General features: G+C 37.5%; 1 pseudogene; it reads left to right on the forward strand.

Annotated features, from left to right (window-relative positions):
* Positions 1-300: 300 nt before the first annotated feature.
* On the forward strand, positions 301-7,164 carry LOC114316327 (karrikin insensitive 2 receptor CA-like; annotated as a pseudogene).
* Positions 7,165-13,186: the final 6,022 nt, after the last annotated feature.

The following is a 13,186-nucleotide window of genomic DNA, read 5'->3' on the forward strand; positions in this document are numbered from 1 at the left end:
TGGTTAAATACTGGGGTTTTTTTTTTGTTGGCTTTTTTGGCCTTTTATGTATAAAAAATATGAAAAGTGATGTGACTCAACATGAGTTAAAAGTTAAAAATTAACTTTTAGCTAGCTTCCCAAATTTCCCCACATAGACCCAACACCAACATCATGGTCAGTTGTACTAATAAATACCTCCAAATCTCGCCTCTCTCTTCCCTCATTCTTCATTCACTCTCCTTCTCCTTTAAACCTACCATACCAATTTCACGCTTCAAAGCCCACAATCACCGAATTAATCGAACAAGCTAGACAGAAATGGAGATAGCTGAAGAAGCTCACAACGTGAAGGTCTTGGGATCAGGAGAGAAAACGATAGTTCTCGCACATGGTTTCGACATCGACCAGTTGGTGTAGAGGCACTTGGTGCCTCAACAGGTAGACGATTATAAAGTCATCTTGTTCGATAACATGGGTGTGGGAACCACCAACCCTGAATACTTTGATTTCGAGAGGTATTCGAGTCTGGAAGGGTACGCATTAGATGTGTTGGCCATATTGGTGGAGTTGAGAGTGGAATTAGGGATGGCAATTTGAACTCGACCCGATGGGGACCCAGCCCCAATTAGAACGGGTTTTTCAGAAAAAATACCCCGAAAGGCTGGAGACGATATTCGAAAATGAATCCCCAACAATTTTCAGGCCAAAGATGGTGATAAGTTCCTCCGCCTTGTCCCTGTCCCTACCTCATTTTCTGCCCGAACTGAAATTACTATTATGCCCCTATATATATATATATATATATATCTGTGTGTGTGTGTGTGTGTTTGTGTGTGTGTGTGTTTCTCTATGGATTATTGATTCATTTTAGGGATTTAGGTTCACATCGCATTCTCTCTCTTCTCTCTTCTATTGTCTGTGTTTGCATCGCTGCCGTCGATTACTCCTCCTTCACCGCTGACGTCGATTCTCCTTCTCCGGCGTCTTCTTTATTCCTCATTGGCTCTTCTTTTCTTTAACGGTTACGGTGGCTTGCCTCTCTCTCATAGCTCTGTTGCTATTGGTCTTTCCTCATCCCTCACCGGCGTCTCCATTCTCCCTCACCGGTTCTCCCTCTCTCTTACAGCAGATCGCCTCTCTCTCATACAGAGAATCTTATCATAATAAGGCCCAACCCAGCGATATGTGCTTCTCTCTCTCTCTCTCTCTCTCTCTGGTCTCACTCTTCTTTATCCCTTTTTGTAGATACCATTTGATTTTTGTTAGGAAACAATCAGTTTTCTAACAATTCACTTCCAGATCCACACATCCAGCATTTTTAGGTACAATTATTGTGTAATTATTGTTGTTTTTCTTGGTTTTTATGGTATAAATGTTGCGATTTGCTTGATTTTGTTTCGGATCTATGTATTGTGGTTGTTTTTGAGATATAATTGATTTGTATAGTTGTTCTGCTTTCAGATTTATGTATTTTGGCTGCTGAACTTAACTTCTCATTAATTGTTTCTTTAAGGATGTCATCAAATGGTATTGACATAACTTAAAAGTCATAAGTTTTTAAGATGATATATTTTTGGTCCTTCTATACCATTGGTAAATGGACTGTTTACCTAATGGGCTTCCAGTGCAGACATATATCCCCATGCTCCGTGCCATTATTTGCATAAGCAAGCTTGTTACCAGTTCTTCTGTTGCCGCACTATTATTTATGTAGGTGGGTTTATTTCCACTCATCATTTTGTTTTTCTGAAAGAGAAGCTGATGAAGTGGAAAGTGTTAAGATGTACTATTTTATTAACAATAGTCTTGGAGCACCATTATTTAAGTTGTTAGCAATTTTACTAGTTCTTCTGTCGCTGCACCATTATTTAAGTTGTTAGCAATTTAACTAGTTCTTCTGTTGCTGCACCATTATTTAAGTTGTTAGCTATCTCTATTTATTCATTTTATGTTATTTTAAGGACGTCAAAAATGTCAGATGTTATCTCTTAAGTACCAATTGAGAGCGAGGCCTTACAACAATCATCGCCAGCTACCAACTCACGTACCAACTCACTATCTCCCATCTCTAATCAAAATGTTATTGATTTAGAAAAATAGTCTAATACTTGTGGAGGAACTAGAAGAAAACCTAGTGTTGTGTGGGAACACTTTAAGTAACAACAAGTCAATGGAGGTGTGGAGGGCAATATGTGTTGGAAATGGTTATAAAATTCTAGATAAAACCAGAATTTTTTCCTAAGTTTGGTTTATTTTTTAGGTGGGCCCCGTGTGTCGATTTTCACGGGTCAAAGTGGTAACGCGTTCTATGCCGCGTTGTCATTCACGTGGTATATTCGTTGCTCAAAACCATTACCGAATAAATGAAAAATTGAAGCCAAAGTGTGCTCCATGGAAATAGAGTTTTGGTGAAAATTCCTTAAGGTTGTAAAATGGCTTGTCCCACATTGATTTGGTGGGAAGTTTTGAATGAGTTTATAAGGCTTGGGTTTGGTACTTGGGGTGTGCCCCAAGGGGTACCTAAGTGTTTTAGAGGGAGAGGTTATGGGCAAAATGGGCTAGACCCATTTGACCCAAAAATCACCACACACGCGCGCCACCATCGCCGGTCGAGCAGGCTTGGGCGCGGGTGCGTGGTGTGAGATTGGGTTGGACATGTTCGGCCCAATACTATTTTTTTTGGGCCAAAAACATTTGAATTTAATTTTATTTTGTATAAAATAAAATTCAAAATTCAAATTAAACCAGAAATAAATTGGTTTGGTTTTACTGTACATCCAAACAGGGCCCTTCCCGAAATAAACTAGTCTGGTTTTTAACGTACATCCAAACAGGGCCCTTCCCATTTTTTGTATCTGTTTATATTATGAACCCAACAGAATCAAATCTGTTTGAATTCAAAACCAACAGGTTTCATACCTGTTCAATTCAAAACCAGCAGCCACCTTTACATCTATAAACAAACTATCCTCCCATTTGGATTTTACTCCAATTTTTGTGTTCCATCCTTTACTATAAATCTCTGTATTTTGCTGCATTTAATTTCTAAAAGAAAGAGTGTAAACACTTAATGTGTTCGTAAAGCAAACAATTTGTGGTGCTGCTATTGTTTGTAGTAGATCATTTCATCATGGGAGATAGACGTCCAAATTCTGAAAGCACCGTGGAGAGGACGAATTTGTCTTAAAGACACAGTGTCAAACACTGGACTTGATCAGATTATAATTCGAAGAAATTAAATCAAGTAAGTTATTTAATTTATTTACAATGTTATTATTGTTTATTTAAATCAGATTTTAATTTTGTTTTTGTAACAAAATAAAATCTATTTTTATTTATTTATTTTTATTTTGAGTTTGATTTTTGTAATCAAACAAATTCTCTCATTTCCTTTATTTCTTTATATTTTGGTTGTTGTTCAGTACACAACAGAATTTAATTTATTTAAATACAATGAAGATTGTCCTACAATATGTAATTACTGTAATAACCATCTTGGAGGTGATTCAAAAAATAGAACTAGGCATTTGCATGATCACTACAAGAGTTGTATTAGGAAAAAAAATGATGGACATGAGACAAAAAGTTTTAACTAACAACTTTAATAGAGAGAGTCTAAAAATGAATTCTTATATTTTTTATCAAGATTTTGCTAGGAAAGAGTTGTCACCTGCCATAATATTGCATGACTATCCCCTCTCTATTGTAGATCATGTTGGTTTTAAACGATATTCAACGATACTCCAACCATTGTTTACAGTACCTTCTTGAAATACGATAAAGAGTAATATTTTAAAGACTTATGATGTTGAGAGGGTAAAGACATTGAGTTTGGTGGAGAATAATAAAAGTAGGGTGGCAATCACAACTGATATATGGACTGCTAGTAATCAAAAGAAATGATTCATGGCTATCACAACACACTTTATTGATGATTCATGGACATTGCAAAGTCATGTTTTGAGGTATATATTTGTAAATTTGCAAATCATTTAAAAGTTCTATCTTATTCAGTTCAATTTGCATGTTATTAATAATTGTTCATGAATATTGTATTTTAGGTTTATTTATGTTCCATGTCCACACACAAAAGAAGTTCTTTGTGATTCTTTGCTTGAGTGTATGATCAACTGGAATATTGACAAAAAAATCTCTATTGTTACTGTTGATAATTGCACCACAAATGGTGCCATAATTACTATGTTGATGGAAAAGTTGAGTAATACATCGCTTTTGTTGGGTGGTACTTTATTTGATATGCTTGTTGTGCGCATATTTTGAATTTGATTGTCAAAGATGGATTGGATTTCATACGAGTGGGTATAGAGAAAATTCGAGATAATGTAGCTTATTGGACAATAACACCTAAAAGACAAGAAAAAATTGAAGAAACAGTCAATCAATTGCGCAATCCACATACTAAGAAATTAGGACTTGATTGTGCAATTAGAAGGAATTCAACATGCTTGATGCTTCAAACTGCCTTATTGTATAAGAATATCTTTTTCCGGTTGAAAAATAGAGAACCCCAATATAAGACCGTGCCAAATGAAGAAGAATAAGAGATCGCTAGAGAGATCAGTAGGAGGTTTAAGACATTTTTTTCTATCACAGAGTTTTTTCTCTAGTACTAAGTATCCTATAGCCAATGTTTGTATCCCAACTTTATGTGAGATTAGGATGACACTGCTCAATGGCTCTCTTGTGAAATTGAAGTGGTTAGAACAATGGCATCAAAAATAATGAAAAAATTTGATAAATATTGGTTAGTGATACATGATGTTATTGGAGTTGCTGTTGTACTTAATCCTAGGTACAAGATGAGTATATTGGAGTTTTATTTTGAAAAACTTTATGGAGACAAAGCTGAAGAGGAAATTGATAAGGTTCATCATATTTGTTATGATTTGTTGCAAGAGTTTCAGAACCGAGTTGGTATGGAGACCGATGTTGTTGGTGAATCTTCTATCTATCCAGAAATTGTTACAGAGACCCTTTTAGAGTATGATTTGTTTATTAATAGAAATAGAAGTAAAAAAATGAAGAATGTAAAATCAAAGTTGGACTATTATCTATAAGATGATGTTTTGCCAAGAACTTTAGGTTTCGATGTTTTGAATTGGTGGAAAGCCAATAGACCAAAGTATCCGGCCTTCAGGCAATAGCTAGGGATATTTTAGCTATTCCTGTATCCACCGTTGCTTCTGAGTTAGTATTTAGCACTAGTGGAAGGTTAGTGAGTCCACATCGTAGTATATTTCATCCAAACACATTGGAAGCATTAATGTATGCACAAAGTTGGTTATGGGCTATAGATATGAAATTTACTCAAGTAAATTTACATATTATTATTTCAATTTTATATTATCATGGAGTAATTTCAATACTTAATTTATATTCTTTCCCCTTTTAAGAAATTCAACATTAGAATCGGTGGGCTATGCGACTATATCTGATGATGATGAGATTGACTTGGATGATTCCTGTGGCACTTTTGTGTTAGTTGCCATCTTTTTTGTTTTAATTGTTAACATTTTTTACATCTTATTATTAGTATGGATTTTTTTTTTTTTCCTTTTGTTATTTAATAAGAATTCAAGTCAAAGGAGACGATGAAAGTTGTGGTTATATCAGATTTTTGGGGAAACAATGTTGTTTTATTGTTGTGATATGTTTTATTTGAACAACTATTGTTCCATGTTGTAATAGACTAATGGTACTAATTTTTTTTTTGGGTTGCACATTTGAGATATTATGTTGCATGGATTATTTTGAGGGGATGGACCCATGGAATATCTTTGAGAGTTGCCTATTGATTTTAGAAGTTAACTTAGCTAATATTATGTTTGGACATTGCTGGATTATGCTTGTATATATATTATTTTTATTTGCCTAAAAAAAAGAAATAAAATGGAATACGCAAAATTCAAAAAAAAAAAGGGTCGGGGAAACCTGATCCCCGTTAGGGACAAGGGCAGGGGGTGATGGATTCCTCGTCGGGGATTGGGAGCGGGACCGGGAAATTTTGTACCTTCGGGGATCGAAGACGGGAGAGTGTAATCCCCGACCCCGGCCCGGCCCGGCCCCAGCCCTTTGTCATTCCTAAGTGGAATCCTGCATATTTGTTGGCCATTCGTTGTCTTCCATGGCTGGTGCGATTGCTTCCATTATGCGTCGTGATTTGTTCTACAAGATACTCATGATCACTGGTTCTCCTAGGTGACATTTTTAGATCTCTTGCTTTATCAACTTTGTTGTTTGTTCTTCATTTTTATAACAGTATTACCCAAAAGTTAATTATTAACTAATTATATTTTTGACACATCACTAGATCTAAAAAATGGACATATATTATTTCTCTTTTTATAAACTTGTTCTTACACGTTTGAGGCTAATATCTATTTTTGTTCATAGGTAATGCTACATATCTGAAATTTTTCAGTAACTCATTCATTTATTGAGTTTGTGTGGGTCTTATTCATAATGAATAGAAGTTTTGTTCCACAACATTCAGAACACATTTATAAAAGGGAAATTTTTTTTTGTTTGCTTTCAATATAAGAAGAGCTTTTTGAATTTTTTGTGAAAAAATAGAAATTTGCTTCATAAAAATAAACACAAAAAAAAAATACTAATAATAATACTTTCATGGGGTCTTGTGTTTTACAATATCGAAACATAAATTAGCTACATCATTTCATATAGAAATTCAACATAATATTTTTTTTTCCCCTAAGGTTTTTGAAGGATGTGGATTATTGTGGAGGATTCAAACAAGAAGATATCGATCAACTATTTCAGGCCATACAATCAAATTACAAGGCATGGTGCTCTGGATTTGCGCCACTAGTGGTTGGCGGCGACATGGACTCCCCAACAATCCAGGAGTTCAGCAGGACCTTGTTCAACATGAGACCGTACATCACACTGTGTGTTGCCCGCACCATATTCTAGAGTGACTTGAGACATTTACTATGCTACGTGACCGTGCCATGCCACTTAATCCATAGCATGAAAGACATGTCGGTCCCGATTGAGGTTTCAGAGTACTTCCACAGAAACCTAGGTAGCGAGTCCATTGTCGAGGTCATACCATCAGAAGGTCACCTTCCACAGCTGAGCTCGCCTGTTATTGTAATCTGTGTGTTTCTTCGACATATTCATTATGACATTGCTATTTAGTGTGTAATCAACTGTTATTCTACTTGCACATAAATCAATCATAGAATTAATGTCATGCCCCTAAAATAATATAGTAAATACAACCCATCATATGTTAATAACTGCATAAATCAGAGTAATTAGTCCTTTCATTATATGAAAGTTAAAGATACAAAAGAGTTCAACATGAATAAATGCCCAATTGGCTTACACTTTTCCAAGCCTTGACTTGGTTACAACAAAAGTGAGTTTCGCTCATTAAATCTTAAGCCATTGGCTTTACAAAAATATACAATCAAAATAAGAAGCTCTTACTCCAGAAAATCCCTCCAATGCTATTGCCTTAGTGGAGGCATTCCCTCATTACCTGAAAATATTTTTCTCAAATAGGGTGAGCCACAACCTAGTAGAAATCATCTAACACAATATATGGGGTTTAGCAGAGATATAAGCACAAAGTACATATACAATGCCTTAGGATACAACATCCATAAATTTATATATTTGAAAGATACCATATTCAAATCTTAACCCATTCTCCTTCCATTTCATACTCTGTTCACTTTTTTTTTCTCAATTCATGAATCAATTTCGTTATTTCTCAACAATCAAACTGAGGTTACAACTCAATGGTTTTCAAATCATACAATACATATACGTAAACACTTCAAACTTCCATTTCACGAATATTTCGTCCGCGGGCAACCATCAAACGGGAGCCACGTAAACGTAGGTTATACAAGCACTACAATTGCCATTTTATAGATATTTCATCTACGGGCTAAGCACCCATGTATAATTTCAGGACTTTCACCTAAGACACTCCGGCCAACTTAATTATAATGGAGTCCATCCCCTTTCTCCTCCCAAACAATGGAGTCCATCCCCTTTCTCTTTCCAAACAATCATACATATACAATGCATTTAAACACGGTCATATTCAATGACAATCAGCAACAAATTGGTTTCAATTCACCTAATCCACATACAATTTCTACAACAATCAAAGCTATCCTCCACCAATAGCAGAATACAGTTATCTTTAAACAGATATAAAATCTCAAACAGATAGTTTATTTAAAACTTCTAAATGTATGAAATTTACATATTCAATTCCACCATTTATATCAAAGATCATCCAATTTCACATTTTCAATGACAAATTCAATTATTTATACAAAATAACAATTTGATCCAATTAGAGCAAAACCCCTTTTTTCAAATATCAACCCATGTACCAAAATCCACCATTTTGACGCAGCATGAACAAATTTTCAGTCCCCAAACTCATTTATTTTCTATTCACCAAAAATCCCTCTTTTTCATTTCACCTCCAAATCCTAGGTTTGATCAAACTACTCACAAATCCCATCCTTGTTACACAATCACAAATAACTAAGCTAAAAACCATATGAGAGTGTAAAAAATCCCTACCTCAAAGAGTGAAGACGAGCCAAGCAAGAGTGAAACATCGAGAACACCGAAACCCACTTCTATTCAGATCAAAATGAAGATCTTGAAGCGCTTTACCTTTTTCTCAAAAGCACTAGGGTGGAAATCCCAACGGATCTAGATGAAATCGAAGAGAGAATGTGAGTTTTAGAGAGAGAAACTCAAGATCTAGATATTTAGGGAGTTTTAAAGAGAGAGAGAGAGAAGAAAAAGTGATTCAAAATGACATCTTCACGGACTGTTATACACGCAGTCCGTTTGAGCGTCGAAAGTGACGTTCGAGCGTCAGACACAAAGGTCCGCTTAAGCATGAAAAGTGGCGCTCAAGCGTGGGATACACTCTTTCAAAAGTTTTGCAGACAACGGACCCAGCTCGAGTGTGAGACTAGATGCTCGAGCATCCAATGCATTCTCCCAGTATTTGCAGACCTACAAAAATACTGAGAATTGACAAATCCCGTTCGAGCGCAAGAATGGCCGGTCAAGCGGAGAAGCAAAATTTGTGAAGCCCGCTCGAGCGGAAGAGCCAAAATTTGGGCATCACAAGTTTGGGGAAAAAAAAAAACAACTAACATCTCCCTAACGCACAGTTACAACCCGATAATCGAAATAAAGGCGAGACAAGTGAAACAAGATACGAATAACAATTCTAACCATACCAACCCGAGTTTGAAATACAATAAGTAATAGGTCAAAACCAGAATCGCTATAACCTTCCCTCCTTAAAGAATTTTGTCCCCGAAATTACAAATCGAGTTCAAAATCATAATGAAACCATTCACAACAACGTTATTCTTACATGTTCATCACCATGACCCATTCTCCGGTCATCCATTCCCATCGACTCGATGCACAGTCCCATATCAAAGAAATTTACAATTTCCCAAAACATTTACAATGTTAAATCAAAATCCGAGTTTTCAAAATTTTCATAACATATACAATGCGTTCAAAAGTGATACAGTACCTACAATATTTCACATTCTCAAAATATATGCAATGTTTATATTGAATACATGTCTCCAAGATATCCATAACATATACAATGTTCTCATAATTTAAAACATATACAATGTTTATACTTTTCCTTAAAATAATCAAAATCTCAATATATGTTTAAGCACTAATAAACAAGTTCGGATACTTTTCCCAGACTTCCAGCTCACGCTCCCAAGTCGCTTCCTCGACCCTGTGATGCTTCCACAATACTTTCACTAAGGGGATTGTCTTGCCTCGCAAGACTTGGTCCTGTCTATCCAAGATTCTCACCAGTTTCTCCTCATATGAGGCATCCTTATATACCTCTAAGCCGGTCCAATCTAACACATGCGATGGATTCGGGTCATACTTTTGAAGCATACTTATATGAAACACATCATGCACTCTGGAAAGTTGTGGCGGAAACGCCAAATGATAAGCAACCTTTCCATTCCGCTCAAGGATTTCAAAAAGGCCAATAAACCGAGGGAATAACTTCTCACTCTTCCCAAATCTCATCAAACCCCACCTAGGTGATATTTTCAAAAACATATGGTCTCCCACCTCAAAAGACAAAGGTCTCCTCCGCCAACGGTCGGCATAACTCTTTTGGCGACTCTGGGTTGTAACCAACCTCTTACGAATAACTGTCACCTTCTCCGTCATTTCTCGTACCAAGTCTAGGCCCAACAAAGGTGCATCACCTATCTCGGCCCAACATACAAGGGATCTACACGGTCGGCCATACAAGGCTTTAAACGGTGCCATGCCAATACTCGATTAGAAGCTGTTATTATAGGCAAACTCCACTAAGGGCAAGTGTCTCTCCCACGAACCCTTGAAGTCAAGGACACAACCCCAAAGCATATCCTCAAGAATCTAAATAGTACGCTCAGACTGTCTGTCAGTCTGAGGATGATACACAATACTAAAGGTCAATCTAGTACCTAAGGCACTCTGCAAGCTCTATCACAACTGAGTTATAAAACGCGAATCTCTAACCAAAATAATCATCACAGGGACTCTGTGCAACCTCACTATGTCCCTAATGTACAGGTCGACAAGGTAGTCTATCGAATCACTCACACGCATAGGTAAGAAGTGCGCAGACTTGGTTAATCGGTCAACTACCACCCAAATGGCATCACTATCCCATTGAGTCCTCGGAAGGCCCACAACAAAATCCATCGTGACATGTTCTCATTTCCACTCGGCTATAGGCAAGGGTTGCAACAAACCCGCTGGCCTCTGATGTTCGGCCTTCACTTGCTGACAAGTAAGGCATTTCGATACAAACACAGCTACATCCTTCTTCATACCTCTCCACTAAAGCTGGCAGTTCAAATCATGATACATCTTTGTGCCTCCCGGATGCACCGCAAGGCGTGAATGGTGAAACTCTCAGAGTACTTCCTCTCAACAAGACTCTGGCACAAACAAACGATCATGGTATCTCACACTCTGGTCGGGATACATACTCAAGCCTTTTTCTACCTTTCCATTGGAAATCTTCTCTCGAGGGGTTTCTACCTCAAGGTCACCCCTCGGTGCTTCTAATACTTGGTTCACAAGTGTAGGTTGCGCAACTACTGTAAACAAGGATGCAGACTCAACAGACTCGCCAAGATGTAAGTCAAACTCTCCAAGAGTACTCAACATTTCCCATTCTCGGATGGCGATACAAGCTACACTGCTAATTGATTTCCTACTCAAAGCATCAGCCACAACGTTGGCCTTTTTCGAATGATAATGCAACTCAAAATCGTAATCCTCTATGAATTCCATCCACCTTCTTTGTCTCAAATTCAAGTCTTTCTGTATAAACAGATACTTCAAACTCTTATGATCGGAATACACCTCAAATTTCTCACCATACAGATAATGCCTCCAAATTTTTGAGGCCAATATCACCGCTGCTAGTTCTAGATCATGGGTGGGATAGTTTCTCTCGTGTGTTTTCAACTGCCGTGAGCCATAGGCTACTATATTCCCTTCTTACATCAACACACAACCCAAACCTTCTCGTGAGGCATCATAATAAACTAAATACCCCAAACCCCTCTCCGGAATAATCAAGACTGGAGCAGTGGTAAGTCTAACCTTAAGCTCTTGGAATGACTTCTCACAAGTCTCATTCCACACAAACTTAACTTCCTTCCTTGTCAGTCTAGTCAAAGGTGAAGCTGGTTTGGAGAAATCCTTCTCGAATCTCCAATAATACCTGGCTAACCCCAGAAAACTATGAATCTCAAAGGCATTCTTAGGTTGTGCCCAATCTTGCACTGCCTCTATTTTGGATGAATCTACCGTCACCCCTTCCCCAAATACTACATGGCCTAAGAACTTAACCTCTTTCAGCTAGAACTCACATTTTCCAAACTTAGCATACAACTTATGGGCTCTAAGCAATTCAAGCACCACTCGCAAGAGTAAATCAAAATTTTGTCCACAAAGACGACCGCGAAACAATCTAGGAACTTACGGAAGATTCGGTTCATCAAATCCATAAACACAGCTAGAGCATTAGTTAGCCCAAAAGGCATCACTAGGAACTTGTAATGGCCATATCACGTACGAAATGCCGTTTTCGAGATATCTTTCCCTTTTACCCTCAACTGATGATATCCTGATTTCAGGTCTATCTTAAAGAAACAACAAGACCCCTTCAACTGATCGAACAGATCATCTATACGAGGCATTGGGTACTTGTTCTTAACAGTCACCTGATTCAACTTCCGATAATCGATACAAAGTCGTAACGCTCCATCTTCCTTCTTAGTAAAAAGGGTCAATGCTCCCTAAAGTAAAGCACTAGGGTGGATGAAACCCTTATCTAATAACTCCTAGAGTTGAACCTTCAACTCACTCAACTTAACAGGTACAAACCGATACGGTGCCATAGAAATTGATGTCATGACACGCACTAAATCAATAGAGAACTCGATCTCTTGGTGAGGTGGCAAACTAGTAAGGTTCTCAAGAAAAACATCGGGGTATTCACAAACTACCCTTGGCAACTCAACTCGGTCTTCCTCACACTCACTACTCAAAAAGCTAATAAGGAGACAACTGAGTTCACTCCGCCCACGCAGATCATGTACTGGTGATAAAACTCTATCCACCCGGTTCCCCAAGAAATAAAAGCGATCACCGCTCAAGGTACATAAGTAACTCTCTGACAGTAGCAATCTATAACCACCCGGTATGATAATAACTAGTCTATACCTAAGATGACGTCAAAACTAGACATATCAAGCAATACAAATGCAAAGGAAAGACGACGACCGGCAACCTCGATGTCACAACCCCAACACCCCTATTTTAGGATAACCTCACCACTAATAGGTGACTCTACACAAATAAGAGATGCCAACTATGCCATCTCCAACCCCAAAATCAATGCAAATGTAGACGAGATAAATGAATAGGATGTACCTGTATCAATCAACACATTAGCAACAAAATTGCAAAACAAAAAGGTATCTCTCACTATAAAAGGAGCAGGTACAAGATCTGGTACCGTAACTGCATACACACACCCTATAGGTCTCTGCTTAACCTGCTCACCCCTCAGAGCATACGCCTGATGCACTGACTGAGCCGAAGAGGCTCT

Source organism: Camellia sinensis, chromosome 1, assembly GCF_055761805.1.
Source record: "Camellia sinensis isolate YWXY chromosome 1, ASM5576180v1, whole genome shotgun sequence".
NCBI lineage: Eukaryota > Viridiplantae > Streptophyta > Magnoliopsida > Ericales > Theaceae > Camellia > Camellia sinensis.